Source organism: Harpia harpyja, chromosome Z (genome assembly GCF_026419915.1).
Source record: "Harpia harpyja isolate bHarHar1 chromosome Z, bHarHar1 primary haplotype, whole genome shotgun sequence".
In the NCBI taxonomy this organism is placed as follows: Eukaryota; Metazoa; Chordata; class Aves; order Accipitriformes; family Accipitridae; genus Harpia; species Harpia harpyja.
Genome location: NC_068969.1, coordinates 51,055,748 through 51,071,085, shown reverse-complemented (window position 1 = coordinate 51,071,085; position 15,338 = coordinate 51,055,748). Strand labels below are relative to the sequence as shown.

At 42.4% G+C, this 15,338-nt stretch overlaps 1 protein-coding gene across 3 annotated transcripts in view; it reads left to right on the top strand.

The window, feature by feature from the left end:
• Positions 1–1,421: 1,421 nt before the first annotated feature.
• The window catches only part of APC (APC regulator of WNT signaling pathway), a 104,661-nt gene continuing 90,744 nt past the window's right edge, over positions 1,422–15,338 (top strand). For 2 of the 3 annotated variants that reach the window (XM_052779128.1, XM_052779125.1), the window contains exon 1: positions 1,422–1,812. The gene's annotated coding sequence lies outside the window, so the exon portion shown is untranslated. Of the gene's footprint in view, positions 1,813–2,194; positions 2,862–15,338 lie in introns of those variants that run through there. The other variant, XM_052779127.1, reaches the window with a different exon arrangement.

The following is a 15,338-nucleotide window of genomic DNA, read 5'->3' as shown; positions in this document are numbered from 1 at the left end:
TTTATCAGTATGTGCCAGCTTTCCTAAGTATCTGTTTAATACTCACGAACACTTGCAGTTTGACAGCAGCTTGTGACAGACTCTAGTATGATCTCTGTCCAAGAGGAGTGAGAGAGGGCTTGGCAAGGCAATTCCTTTGATACTAACAAGGGGGCAGAACCTGTCTAGGCCCAAATGAGGAGAACAGAAAGCTGTAAAACACTGCACTGCAGGTCAAATCTAAGGAAGAAATGAAGAGGACTAAAAAATGATTTGAAGAGCGCCTTGCAAAGGATGCTCAAACTGGTAGTAAAAAGGTCTTTACATACATCAAAAGGAAAAAGGCAGTTATGAAACTGGTGAGATTGCTTAACGACAAAAGTCTAAAGGGGTGTGGGGGGAGTGTGTGTCAATGATGGCAAGGCTAGCACAGAGAAGCTCAAAGCGTTGTCTGCCCTTGACTGCAGTTGGGGGTGCTGGGGATTCATAACCCCACACCGGCTTCACACTGGGGAGGCCAAAGAACTGTATCAACCTGACGTAACTTTACAGGAAGTATGAGCCCAAAGAGGGAAGTGAAATACCGGGTGTATAAGCCCGTCACCTGGAAGTGGAGAAAGTCACCTGAACCAGGTGACATTCAGCTAAAAGTGATGAAGGACTTCAGCTATGAAACTCCGGAACTACTGGTTGTGGTGTACAACCCATCCTTACAGTTGGGGCCTGGCCACCAAAGCATCTCTGCCATCCCAGGGCATGCCAGAGCCCACCTTGAGAAGGAGAGACCGGAGACACTGACCTCTCTCGCTGTGAGGCTGAACCATTTATCTTGAAGCTCACCGAGCGCATGGACAAACACGGGCTGACGGGGAAGAACGTATCTTCTGTGAAGGGAAACTGCCTGGCTGACTGCTGGGTGAGGGTCCCAATAAACACATAGAGAAAAGAAGGGGGTACATCCCACCTTTTCCTTCAGCTTCCATAGTTGGCTGCCCGTTGGCACACAGCTTTCTGCCAGGGCGAGTGGCGTTTCTGGCCTGTCTCTCCTACACCTGACAGCACATTATCTCCACAGTCGAGCCAGGCCACCCCTCAATAAGTACCTCTGTTCTGCTGCAACCACTCGAGCACTGCTTCGGGCTCTCACGGCCCGGCAACTTCGCCTGTCAGCGCAACGCCGCCCCGCTCCAAGCCTCCGTGCGAGGAAAGGGCCCCGGCCCCGGCGCCGGCGCCGCAGCCGAAGCCACGGAGGCGGCAGGCGGCCTGGGAGGCGGCGGAGGACCGGTTCCCGCCACCCCGCCCCCGCCGGGCCCTCCCCCCGCGGCAGGTGTGCGCCACCGAGAGGGGTGCGGGGGAGCTCCCGCCTTCGCGCATGCGCGCCGCCCCAGGGGCCGGGATTTCCTCGACTGCGCCTGCGTGCTCTCCTCTCCCCTCGGGCAAGATGGCGGCGGGGCGATAGGTCAGGGGAAGCCAGTGAGGCGGGCGTTTGGGGGGGGCCGGGCTGGCGAAGAGAGGGCCCCGGCGCCGCGGCTGAGGCGCGCCCGAGGGAGGCGGCTGCCGGGCAGGGTCTGGGCCCGCGCAGGAGCTGGGGAGGAGGCCGGGCTGTTCCGGAGCCCTCCGCGGGGATATGAGGAGCTGGGGAGACGGGGCAGGGGCCGGCCCTCGCCGGTGAGGAGGGGGAGCGGCTGTCCCCGTATGCGCGCCCGCCGGCTGCCCCTTCACGCCGCCCCGGGGAGGAGGCGCAGCTCGCGGGTCTGCGCCGGTGGCGGCAGCGGCGGGAGGCGTCGGAGGAGTCGCGGCGGCGCTGCCGGGCGGGGAGAGGAAGGCGGACAGGTGAGTGCCCGTTGGCCGGAGCGCCGGCCCCGGTGGACCCTTCCCGCTTCACCGGGCCCTTCTCGGGCAGCCCCCGCTAGCAGCAGCCCCGGGCGGGTTTGAACGAGCATTCCGTCTGGCTCAGGCTTGTGTGCGCTTCTCCCTAAAGGCGCCCGCCCTTGCCGCTCGTCCCTGGCGGCGGGTCGCGGCGCCGGCACAGGGCTGAGTCCCGTAGCTGCAGCCCCCCAGGCAGAAGGAGCCTGATCTCGTGGGTGTTACTCAAAGCCAGCAGTGGCTTGCTTGCTTTTTTTTTTTTTTTTTGGTGTGTGTGGTAGTATAATGCCATTTGACTTCATTTAGTTGTTTTGTTCTTCAAAATCTGCCTTGAAGTATTCAGATATTTGGTAGCTAAAATACCACTGGAATATGAAGGCAATAGGGTTAAGGCCCAGTGACTAGGTCTTAGGAAGAACTCAGCTGCTGTCTTGTATGAAAAGATATTTAAAGTCCTTGACCTGCAAAAACCTTCCTCTAACTGTTAGATGAGTCTAACTTCAAAACTCGGTATTAGCAGGGCTTATTTCTTCTGTTATGTGTCCTCTCTGACCTCTTGTAATGAGGGGTGGATCTGTACAGGTGTCTGTGACTACAGCCTCAGTTTCTGAAGTCATTCTAGCCTCAATTGTCATTCAGGGCTTCAGAAGTGATTGAGTGTGAAGTAAAATAGTTCAGATTTCTGTAAATGTCGGCTTCATTGTGTAACTGCAGAGTAATGGAGAAGTGAAGATGCAAGTGTACTAAACTATATGATGGACTTGTTTGTTGTTGCCTTGGCCCCCTTCATAATAAACAATAGGATGGTAGTGACCTGTAAAACTGGAAAGACAAGGCTTTTGGTAAAGCTGTCATAGAAACTTTTAACTTTCCGAAAAATAAAATAAGGTTCTGCAGAAACTGTTTTCATGTACTTGCTTCTACCAAGTACTGATTGAACAAGGGAGATTTTTCTACGGACCAGTGGAGGAACACAGATTTGAAAGCTTTGCTTCAGGAGAACTGCTAACATTTTGGTAAGTTAAGCCTATGGCAAGAGTTAAGTAACATTAGGTCACTAATTGAAATGCAGAGAAACTGAACCTTTTTCCTATTCAGGTGCTGTAACCTTATATTTTCAAACTGGGTTTGAAAAAAATGGTATGCCAGATGGATTCAACCAATCCTAAGCACTCAAGAAGCATTACTTTTAAAGTGAATGTCTGAGATCATTGTTATGCTTCAACTTCCTTTATGTGTATTTTTTCCTTTAGTTATGGTGAAGGCTATTTATAGAATAGTTCTGTCCAGTGAGAAAGATCTTGCAAGTACTTGCTCTCCTTGGATGCTTTAGGTTTCAAAAAAAAAAAAAAATTATTTGGTAGAAGGTGTTTATACTTAGGGGTATAAAGGAAAAAAACCCCAAAACTGTGGAAATCCAAATGGTGATATAGTTGATGAAATATTTTATTTCTAAATAATGCAATAGGAAACACTATTGAACATAAGAACATGTCTTACCATGTGTCTTATTTCCATGCAATGAAATCCATGCTCAAGTATGTTGTCCTGGCTTTGGCTGGGATAGAGTTAATTTTCTTTCTAGTAGCTGGTATAGTGTTATGTTTTGCATTCAGTATGAGAAGAATGTTGATGACACATGGATGTTTTCAGTTGTTTCTAACTAGTGTTTAGACTAAGTCAAGGATTTTTCAGCTTCTGACAGCCAGCCAGCAAGAAGGCTGGAGGGGCACAAGAAGTTGGGAGGGGACATAGCCAGGATGGCTGACCCAAACTGGCCAAAGGGGTATTCCATACTGTGTGACATCATGCCCAGTATATAAACTGGCGGGGGGGTGGCCTGTGGGGGGATTGCTGCTCGGGAACTAACTAGGCATCGGTTGGTGAGTGGTGAGCAATTGCATTGTGCACCACTTGTTTTGTATATTCCAATCCTTTTATTAGTATTGCCATTTTAATATTGTTATTATTATCATTATTGGTTTCTTCATTTTGTTCTATTAAACTGCTCTTATCTCAACCCATGAGTTTTACCCCCCCCCCCCCCGTTCTATCCCCCATCCTGCTGGGTTGGGGGGGAAGTGAGTGAGCAGCTGCGTGGTGCTTAGTTGCTGGGTGGGGTTAAACCATGACATATGTCAAGTTTTGATACCTAGGCATCTGTTGCAGAAAATGTTCGTCAAGTAACTAACATCACAACTACAGTTTCTTTAAAATGTACAATGAATACCATCAGCAATGTGCTGTGCCAATGTATGCACAAAGTTTTTGATACTCTGTTTTGGTCTGTATTGGTGCTAAACTAATAGTTGTTGGCCCCAATGAATACCTGCATTTTGTATTTACAGTACCTCGTGTATGCTTTCAAAAATATTTGTGTTGTGTGTGTGTATATATATATATATATTTACTTTTAATAAAGACTTATAGATTATTTCTAGAATCTTCTTATATCTAGATAATCTCTAAAGTAAGGGATTTATATCCATTTATGATTGTATTTAAAACTAAATAGCATAGTTAACAATAAAACTTCCTTAATCCTGTAATGATCAAGAAAGAAGATTTTGATTTGGCTATCTTTATTTTGGCTAGACTGAAAATTTCTTCTTTTCTTTAGTTTGGATTGTTTTATAGTAGTTAACTTGTTTGTTTAAGCAGCTCAGTAACAATAAACAGAATCATTCACACAGGTATTTTTATATATATATATGCTTTTGGAAATATTTTATGGTAGCAAGTTGTTCTGAAATATCATGAATGGCAAGTGAAAGTTTAGCACTGATTTAGGATAATGTGCATCTTGTTTCCACTTTCAAACTATGCTGTAGAAGTTGTTTCATAGCATTATACAGTAGAAATCCATTAATTCTGTGGTCTTCTCTCACTATCTGAAACTCAGGGTAAGAATCCTTTTTTATTGTTGTATGTCAACACAACAGTAGAAAGCAATGCTTCTTTTTCTTTTCTTTGTATCAAGGTACCATGTTTTCACAGTATCATTTATAGTAACTTGTAGGATAGTGATGGAATAAGCAGTGGTTTAATGGACTGAAATTATGTAGGTAGCCAGCTTGGCGAATAAAACATACACTGCTAACTTTTCATCTTTTAATGAGAGTATCAGTATTACAAATGTTAAAAGAAAAAAATGTATCAAGATTATTTTATGAGCTTAGCTTTCAATGAAGTCTACATTGTAAGTTTAAAAATGCAGTATGACTGTACTAAATGAATGTATATGGACTCAGGTGGGAAGTAGTTGTAACTGATCTTTAAATGGATCTTTTAGTTGTTTGCTGTTCATGTTCATACTATTTTCATCATCCATTTATTACCGGTATGAGCAAAGCAAAACCACTTCTACTCTATAGTCTTAGCTTTGAGTCCTTCAGATTCACATACGTAACTTCTAACGTTTTGATATTTAATAACCCACACTGTTGGGATTTTGATCCTAATTAACTTCAATCATGGCTACAAGTATGACTGTTAAAACAGTGTTAAAATAACCTGTGATAGTGATTTCAATGGCAAGTCATGCTGTGCTGTTGTAGAACTTGGGTTGTATGATTGCCATTCAGTTTTAGTTGAAAGTTTGCATCATGTTGCATCAGTTGTAGCTGAGCGATAAAGCTACTACACAGTAATCATTTGCTGGAGGTATTGGAGGTGTATATTCAGCAGGGGTGCTATGTTTCAGTGACAGTTATGGGAGAGGTAGGTAGTTGGCAAAAAGGTTAAAAAGAATAATACTTGTTTGGTTTTGTTATCTCCATGTGCTGCTATAGCAGTACCTCTGATACTGCTTGCTGGTCATGGTCACAAGGATAGTATATGCTAATTTGAATTGACTGCCAAAGATTAATTGGGTTCCATGAGTATGTTCATTTGTGTCTTTGTTAGAGGATGATGGCTTTAATGTCAGTCATCACTAGTGGAAATCAGAAATTTTAAAAACATAAATGCTTTCTGAGATCAGAGAGAATTCATTATGCCATTACTTCCATGTGGACTTTCAGAAGGTGAGAAATAAAGTTCAGTAGACGAGTATCTTTCAAATTAGTAAATACAGTTGTATTAGAGCACAAGTAGTTTGATTTCTCAATTGAAATGGTAAACTAAGACCTTGAGTTTAAGGATCAATAGCATTTTGATTTGTCTTTCATAAGCGTAGTGTTATTCTTCAGGGGTGCATTTTAACCGCAAATTGATAGAATAGTAACCTCTAATGGAAGCAGAGACCTTACTCACATAGACTTTACAGTTCAAAATAGAAAGAATTTAGGCTTGCGTGAAATAGTATAATGATGCTTCTTTTAATGCTGTAGTTTTTTTGAAGAGATAAACTTTTTCTTATCCTGTAATAGAAGTCTGGTGACACAGTAAGGCATCACTTAAGGCTTAGCTTTTCACACATAGATTAAATACTTTGAGTGAAAATTGTGTATTTTTTCTGGAAGTTGGATATCAATAAAAAGCTTTCTTGTTTGTGCAGTTACTGGTATGAGTGTTGGTTGCTTTAAATAGATTCTGAAAAGTGCTGAGTTTCACAAAACTGAATTTGGCTGTTAGTAGATTGGCCTTTTTGTAGTAACTGGCATGTGGAGGGAACTGGAAGGAAACTAGGACTTCTCATTGTTGTGTGACAAGAGTGCAAAGAAATCATGAAAGCATAAATTGTGTGAGTTGGCTTTCCCTTTATTAATGCAAAAAGGTTCTTGGGATCACATGAGCTTTTTCTCCTCTCTGAAACCCCTGCTATGGAGATCCCACACTGCTGCTGTTCTTTCATTTAAAGGGCTTCAGCTAAGAATCTCTTTAGAACTAAGCAATAATTTTTCTTATAGGGTTAAAAAATCCAATAAACAAACAATTTTTATACAGAAATTTAGTTATATTGCTCAAACATGCCTACTTTGTCTCATTGTCCTTTCACTTTGTCATGGTTTAACCCCACCCAGCAATTAAGCACCATGCAGCTGCTCACTCACTTCCCCCCCAACCCAGTAGGATGGGGGATAGAACGGGGGGGGGGGGGGGGTAAAACTCATGGGTTGAGATAAGAGCAGTTTAATAGAACAGAAATGAAGAAACCAATAATGATAATAATAACAATATTAAAATGGCAATACTAATAAAAGGATTGGAATATACAAAACAAGTGGTGCACAATGCAATTGCTTGCCACTCATTGACTGATGCCCAGTTAGTTCCCGAGCAGCGATCACCCTCCCAGGCCATCCCCCCACAGGCCATCCACCCCCAGTTTATATAGTGGGCATGATGTCACACAGTATGGAATACCCCTTTGGCCAGTTTGGGTCAGCCGTCCTGGCTATGTCCCCTCCCAGCTTCTTGTGCCCCTCCAGCCTTCTTGCTGGCTGGCTGTGAGAAGCTGAAAAATCCTTGACTTGTTGCTAAGTAATGTTTAGGCAAACTGAAAACATCCCTATGTTATCAACATTCTTCTTGTACTGAACCCAAAACATAGCACTATACCAGCTACTAGAAAGAAAATTCACTCTACCCGAGCTGAAGCCAGGACAACTTTAAGCTAATTGAGTCATATATTGAGTTTTATGGCTTGGTTGTGCTTTGCTGCTATTTCTTTAAATAAGATTCCCACTTTTTTTTTATATATACTAGAAATTGAAATTCATTTGATCAATAAGAAGCGTTCCCCTCAAGCCCCCTCTGGCTTGCTTTGTTACAGACTCTACTGGAGTTTGTGTTTGGATTGCGAACTCCCTGTTTAGTTAGTGGGGTGACTTCCGACTCGGGCCTGTCAGCCTGACCTTGGTGCTGGGGAATGTTATGGAGTGGAACACCTTGAGTGCCATCGTACGGCATGTACAGGACAACCAGGTGATCAGGCCCAGTCAGCATGGGTTTATGAAAGGCAGGTCCTGCTTGACTAACCTGATATCCATCTATGACAACATGACCTGCGTAGTAGGTGAGGGGAAAGGCTGTGGGTGTTGTCTACCTAGACTTCAGTAAAGCTCTTGACGCTGTTTCCCACAGTATTTTCCTGGAGAAACTGGCTGCTCATGGCTTGGACAGGCGTACTCTTTGCTGGGTAAAAAAACTGGCTGGATAGCTAAGCCCAAAGAGGTGTGGTGAATGGACTTAAATCCAGTTGGTGGCCAGTCACAAGTGGTGTTCCCTGGGGCTCAGTATTGGGGCCAGTTCTTTTTAATATCTTTATCAATGACCTGGATGAGGGGATTGATTGCACCCTCAGTAAGTTTGCAGATGACACTAAGGTGGGCAGGAGTGTTGATCTGCTTGTGCGTAGGAAGGCTCTACAGAGGGATCTGGACAGGCTGGATCGATGGGCCAAGGCCAGTTGTATGAGATTCAACAAGGCTAAGTGCTGGGTCCTGCACTTGGGTCACAAGAACCCCATGCAATGCTACAGGCTTGGAGAAGAGTGTCTGGAAAGCTGCCTGGTGGAAAAAGAGCTGGGGCTGTTGATCAACAGCTGGCTGAATATGAGCTGGCAGTGTGTCCAGGTGGCCAGAAAGGCCAATAACATCCTGGCTTGTATCAGAAATAGTGTGACCAGCAGGACTAGGGAAGTGATTGTCCCCTGTACTCGGCCCTGGTGTGACTGCATCTCGAATACTGTCTTCTGCTGTGGGCCCCTCACTACAGGAAAGACACTGAGGTGCTGAAGCATGTCCAAAGGAGAGCAACGAAGCTGATGAGGGGTCTAGTAGAGCACAAGTCTTATGAGGAGTGGCTGAGGGAACTGGGGTCGTTTAGCCTGGAGAAAAGGAGGCTGAGTAGAGAGCGATAAGGTGTCCCCAAGTACCTGAAAGGAGGTGGTAGCAAGGTGCACGTCAGTCCCTTTTCCCAAGTAAAAAGTGATAGCACAAGAGGAAACTGCCCCAAGCTGAACCAGGTGAGGTTTAGGTTGGATATTAGGAAAAATTTCTTCACTAAAAGGATTCTCAAGCATTAGAACTAGCTGCCCAGGCAAGTGGTTGAGTCACCATCCCTGGAGGTATTTAAAAGATGGGTAGATGTGGCGCTTAGGGACATGGTTTAGTGCTGAACCTGGCAATGTTAGGTTTACTGTTGGACTTGATGATCTTAAAGGTCTTTTCCAACCTAAACGATTCTATGATTCTAATAAAATTATTTGAATGTCTGAATAAGTGTGTCAGGATAGAACTTACAGCTGTCACTGTATATGCATAAGTGGATTCCTGTTCCTTATTTTGGTTTGTCTCCTGATGTGTGATTTGTTTGTGTTTTGGGTTTCTTCTTGTGTTTGGGGGATTTATTTTGTTATACAGCAGTATTTTTCTTACCTTTCCATATTCCCCCAAATCAGTTAAGTATTAGTGTGAATAAAAATGTAGACTGAGGATGTGGTTATATAAATAAGAAATAAGGTTCCAACATGGTGGTGAAAATCAGAAGTACTGTAATATTAAATGTATCCCTATGGCTTTAGTGGAAATTACGCATCAGATTGTCTTTGCAAGACTTTTTTTTGACAAAAATCCTGTGAGCGTCTTTGGTCACAGACTTTATATTCAGGTATATACAGCAGAACAGATCTGAATCTATGTTGCTACTTGGGTTGTCCTTGGAGAAATAGAGTAATCTTCAGAGTGACAGGAGCAAAGTGTTACTACATCAGAATTATTACACGGAGTTTGTCTAACCTAGTAGTTTTATATAATGTGGCTTTGTGTTGTAATTGTTTCCTAGAAATTGAGGGGTGTTACTAAAAACAAAGAAATACGGCACGTAGTGTGCAGAGATTTTTGTTGTTAAGAGTGTTTCTTGTTCTGGGGTTTTATAATTAATCATTTTTCATAATTAGTCTTTGTAATAAATATGTGGCCTCTGCTGGGATAGAGTTGATAGGGTTTGTTCTTCCCTACAATTCAATCATTATAATGATGATTCTCCAGGTTGTTACAGGTAGCTCTTACTGCACTGTGGGTGTAAAGTTCTTGCTTACAATGTCTTACCTTGCAGCTGATCTCTGTTCTCAGAAGTGATTGATTTGCCAAGCTTGCGAAGTTTGTAATGTTGCTTTTCGTGCCAGTTGTGCTTGGATTTGAAGGAGAATATAAGAAAAGGTGTTGATGGTAGAAGAGTAGTTATATGTTGTAATTAAGAGAAACAAAGGAGTGTGCTGCAGAGCAAGTTAAAATTGAGGTGAGTATATAGCTGTACCTGTATTTCAGTGCTTTTGTTTGGGGGGAGGAGCAGGAGGAGGTTTAGTTATTCCTATATTGGAATTTAGTAGTTTGGAGATTAGAGTCTTTCAGTTCCTGATTTTTCTAGAAGTGTTATTTCAGACCTGGTAACAGTACTGTCCTGGAATGTACTAACTTTAGGAATAAGCTTTTCATGAGGCTGTGCTGTAAGATTTTGAGCAGATACGTTCATGTTCTACAGGAAGCAGTCATGCTACTTGTTATCCTAATAGATGCTTTAATGGTCAAGGTTTCTTCTAATAGTGTAATAGAGTAACAGCTTTTATTTTTATTTGAATGATAATGGAAACAGTGAAACATTCAATTATCGTTGATAATTTAAACATTTAAAACGTTTCTGTATTTTAAAAAAAATTCTGGAGTAGAAAATGCCTAATTTATCTTGGATTGCATTATTAAAATAAATCAATTCCTTGCTGGCTTGAACCATCTGAAAAGAGTATGTTGGAAAGCGCAACAGGTTTTTTGTGGTTTTTTTTTAACTGCGTGAAATCGTCACTTCAGTCACAACAGTTACCTCCATTGCTCTGTGTGTGTATAACATCCTTTGGAATAGGGTAAGATTCATTAAACTGTGAAACAAGACACTGCTTTTGAAAATGGAGCAAAATAGTTTCATTAAACAAGTTCAAAATCTTACTAAGTTGTATTTTGTGTGTACAGTATCTGAACAAAAATACTGACATCCTCAGCTGTTCCTCTTGGATGCAGGTCATAGTAGTGCTGTCTTTGTAGATCTAAATTCAGATGTCAGTCTTGCAAAGAACTTCAACTTTGCCTCAAATTGCTGACATCTTAGTGTAATACTGCTGTTGTCCCAAAAGTGGGGTCATTTACCCGGTGTGCGAAAGGCCAATGTACACACAAGAGCCGAGGTATTTTATTGCAATTCATGTTTGCGCAAAGATGGAAGCTAGGTGGTAATCCACAAAGCTAGCACACCTTATACCTGAACAGGCAAGCAATTTATACAGTTTAGTTTTACATATTTAGTTTCCAAAGTTCCTCCCCCAAACTCTTATTGGTAGTTGCTAATCTACCACAATTTGTATTGGGCTGAAGTTTTCCCCACTTCAAGTTAAAGGTACAGTGTTCTTTTATTCTACAGCGCATGCTCAGGGAGGGGTGGGGTGGGTAAGACTTTTTCCGTCTTGAATTGAGTCGGTGGTCACGATCTCCCCCTGCTGCCTTTACCTTCCCCCAGTTACTGAAGATCTTTGCTGACTTCATGCCTATTAGCAATTATGCAACTTTCAGTACTTCCTGGGGTAGGATGCTCCCTTCTTATCAGTCTTTTAGTTCTTCTTCAGGGGCACAGTTGTTAGCAAGGCATGCATAGTTTATACAGAGGGCATCCTGTTTCACAAGACCGTTGTGGCCTTTTTAAGGTGGCTTAAGTACATAATTTCCCCCCTTTGAGACTGAGATCTCTTCATTTGAGTGTCATAAGTCTCACTACTTTGTTTTATCGTCATTATATATGCTCTAGTGTGGCTTGTAAAACCAGTCTCTTGATACAACTTAAAACAACACAAAGTATGATTGTAAAAATTACAGCAGTGATCAAAGTTTTAATTAGGTTTGCCAACCATCTAGTACGGGAGAATCCTACTCCGTGTAATATATTATTTAACCACCCTATTTCAATTGTTGTTCATAACTTTTTTCTAAGTCTAAAGTTAATATTCCCCCGTTTAAAGGATTGTCTGCCGACTCAGGTGGAGGGAGACAAGCGTTTATGCTGCTAACATTCTGGATTTGCCCAAAGGACTGGATAAGCTGTAAAACCAAATTCTCTTGACCTAGAGCTTGTACCAAATGTGATATTATAATAATCAGGTTCTTCATTCTCACAAAGTTCAACGACCTCTGATTAGTTGAAATTTTAAGTTTTCCAGTCTGTGTGGCTGTCCACTTTTATTAATCTGAGTCTGGTGCTCTTTTCAGTCGCATGTAAGGAATCCAGAATTCTATTCCTTCCACTTTGACTACAGTATAGGTTTTAAATAACAGAGTGGAAGGTCCTTTCCTTTAGAGGTTCATCTTTCCAGGTCCATATGTAAATGATGTCCCCTGGTTGGAACGGATTAATTGGTGTATCCAACAGGAGAGAGAACTTCTGATTTACATACCTGTGCAGTGAAGATGAAGTCTGTGAAAGAGGAATCAAATGTTCTTTAACATCAGCCTGCCCTTTTATATGCATTTGGTCTCCTTCGTTGTTCAAAAAAATTCATGGGATATGCTTTCCCATCCACAATCTCAAAAGGACTTACTTTCTTTTTGACCATAGGAGTTACTTGAATTCATAAAAGAGCTAAAGCTAAAATTTCTGTCCATTTAAGGTGTGTTTCTTCACACAGTTTAGCAAGTTGTTTAAGAGTTTGATTCATTCTTTCTACCTTTCCACTTGATTGTGGCCTCCAAGGGGTGTGCAATTACCACTTAATCTGTAAAAACTTAGAACTCCCTTGCACCACTTCTGCAATAAAATGAGGCACGTTATCAGAGGAGGTTCTTTCTGGAATACCAAATCAGAGTATTATTTCCTTCAGTAAGATTCTAATTAGCTCTCTAGCTGTGTTGGTACAGCAAGGGAAAGCCTCTGGCCAACCAGAAAAGGTATCTACCAACACCAATAAATATTTATATTGGTTACACCTAGGTTGTAAAAAAAAATCTGAAAAATCTATTTGTCTTTATTTCCTAGGAGTTATTCCTTGTTTCACAATTCCTTTTATAACCTTTTTCCCAATTTTTGGATTATTAGCACAGCAGATGGTGCACTCTTTTACTACCATGTCTGTTACCCTTTGCATTTTTGGTCCAAAAAGATTTCTTTTTGCAGTTATTGTCAGTGCATCTGCTCCTGTATGTGTCTCCTGATGTAATCTCTTGAGCAAAGTTTCCATCATTCTTTCAGGAATCAGTAATTGCTTTAATGGTGTTATCCACCAACCTTGTTCATTTTTGGAGCAGTCTATTTGTTCTGCTAATTGATCCTCCTTCTCAGTATATTTTGGTGGTAATTCTAAACAAGGCCCTGGTATTAAAGCTCCTTCAAATTTTGGCTCCTTTAGAGCTGCCTTTTTAGCAAGACAATTAGTCTTCCAGTTTTCCTTTTATAATTTCACTATTTCCCCTTTGATGGGCTTTACAATGCATTAGTGCAACCTTCTTTGGTAGGAGAACCGCTTGCAGCAGTCTCAAAATTTCAATCCCATATTTTGAGTTCCTTGTGAGTTTAACAGTCCTCTTTCCTTCCACATTGCCCCATGTGCATGTACCCCCCCCCAATGCATATTTAGAATCTGGATATATATTAACTCTTTTTCCATTACTTAATTCTAGAACTTGGGTCAGTGCTATTCCTTTTGAGTGGAAGTGTTGCTAGGCAGTGCCTTAGTTTCTAGTGGTTGGGCATTTGTTACCACTGCATATCCAGGTGTGGTAGGTTGACCCTGGCTGGGTGCCAGGTGCCCACCAAAGCTGCTCTATCACTCCTTGTCCTCAGCTGGACAGGGGAGAGGAAATATAACAAAAGGCTCATGGGTCAAGATAAGGACAGTTTAATAAAGTGAAAGCAAAAGTCACATGCAAAAGCAAAGGAAAACGAAAGATTTTACTCTCTACTTCCCATCAGCATGCGATGTCTGGCCACTTCCTGGGAAGCAGGGCTTTGGTACTCATAGCGGTTACTCCAGAAGATGAATGTAAAATAACCAATGCCTGCCCTTCCATCTCCCTCTACTTAACTTTTATAGCTGAGCTGATGTCATATGGCATGGAATATCCATTTGGTCAGTTTGGGTCAGCTGTCCTGGCTATGTCGCCTCCCAAGATCTTGCCCAGCCCCAGCCTGCCGGTGAGGGGAAGGGAGGGTGGAAATGTTGGAGAGACAGCCTTGATGCTGTGCAAGCACTGCTCAGTGGTAGCCAAAACACTGGTGTGTTAATCCACACCTTTCTAGGTACTAATGCAGAGCACAGCACTAGAGGGCTGCTATGGGGAGAATTAAATTCATCTCAGCCAGACCCAATACACCAGCTCTTCGTTTTCCTTCCAGTACATAGCTGTTGCCATCAGTGAAGACCTCTACTTCCGCATCAGGCAGGGGTTCATCCTGTAGGTCTGGTCTGCTGGAATACACGTTCAATAGTGGTTAGACAATCATGTTGCAATTAATTGGATTCAGAGGTTGGGGGCAAGGTGGGAATATTCAAAGTGGAGATCAAAGAAAGTGTGACATCATCTTGCTCCACTAACACAGCTTGATATTTAGCTAATCTACTCGGGGAAATCCAGTGATGCCCCTTATTCTCAAGGAGGGATGATACAGCATGAGGTACAAACACGGTAATCGGTTGGCCCAGTGTCAGTTTTTGAGACTCTTCAGTCAAGGTTATGGTCAGTGCTGCTGCCCTCAAGCAAGCAGGCCAGCCTTTGCTGATCTTACCCAATTGTTTGGAAAAGTATCCCACTGGTCTCTTTTCATTTCCCAATTTCTGTGTTAATACTCCCAGAGCCACCTGCTGTCTCTCATGTACATCTAATTGAAAGGGTTTTCTTAAATTTGGTCACCCCAAAGTGGGAGCTTCCATCAACTTTCTTTTAATTTCATCAAAACTCGTACAGCATTCTGCTGTCCATTCCAAGATTCCCTCAGGTCTTTTTAGAGCAGCATGTAACTGTTTGGCAATCAGTCCAAAACTAGGAATCCATAGCCGGCACTGTCTGGCCATTCCTAAAAATCCCTTCAATTGTTTCTTTCTTACTGGTTGGGCTCCTGGTTTTAATTTGACTTTTACTGGAGCAGCATTCTTGGCTCGTCTAGGTTTCTTGGAGGCCCATACCAGAAGTATTACAGCACCTAAAATTTTCTCTGGGATTCTGGTCTCCTTGTTTCTTTTCAGTCAATAGACACAACTGAGATCTCCATGCTGTCTCTTCAGGCATGTGTAGCTGAATAGACTTATCAAAAAATGTTAATTGTGCTTCCAGTTTACACAATCGGTCTCATCCCCAAAATGGTAGGGGGCATTCTGGTTTATATAGAAATTCATGACTCAAAGTAGTATTTCCAATTGTACGTTCCATAGGTTTTAAAAATGGCCTAAAAGCTCACTTTCCTGTGACCCCAACAATTGGCATATACATTTTACTTAAAGGCCCCTTACAGCTACTTACTACCGAATAGGTTGCTCTGCTACCTATCAGGAGATTTATAACTTCATTCCCCATCTTTAT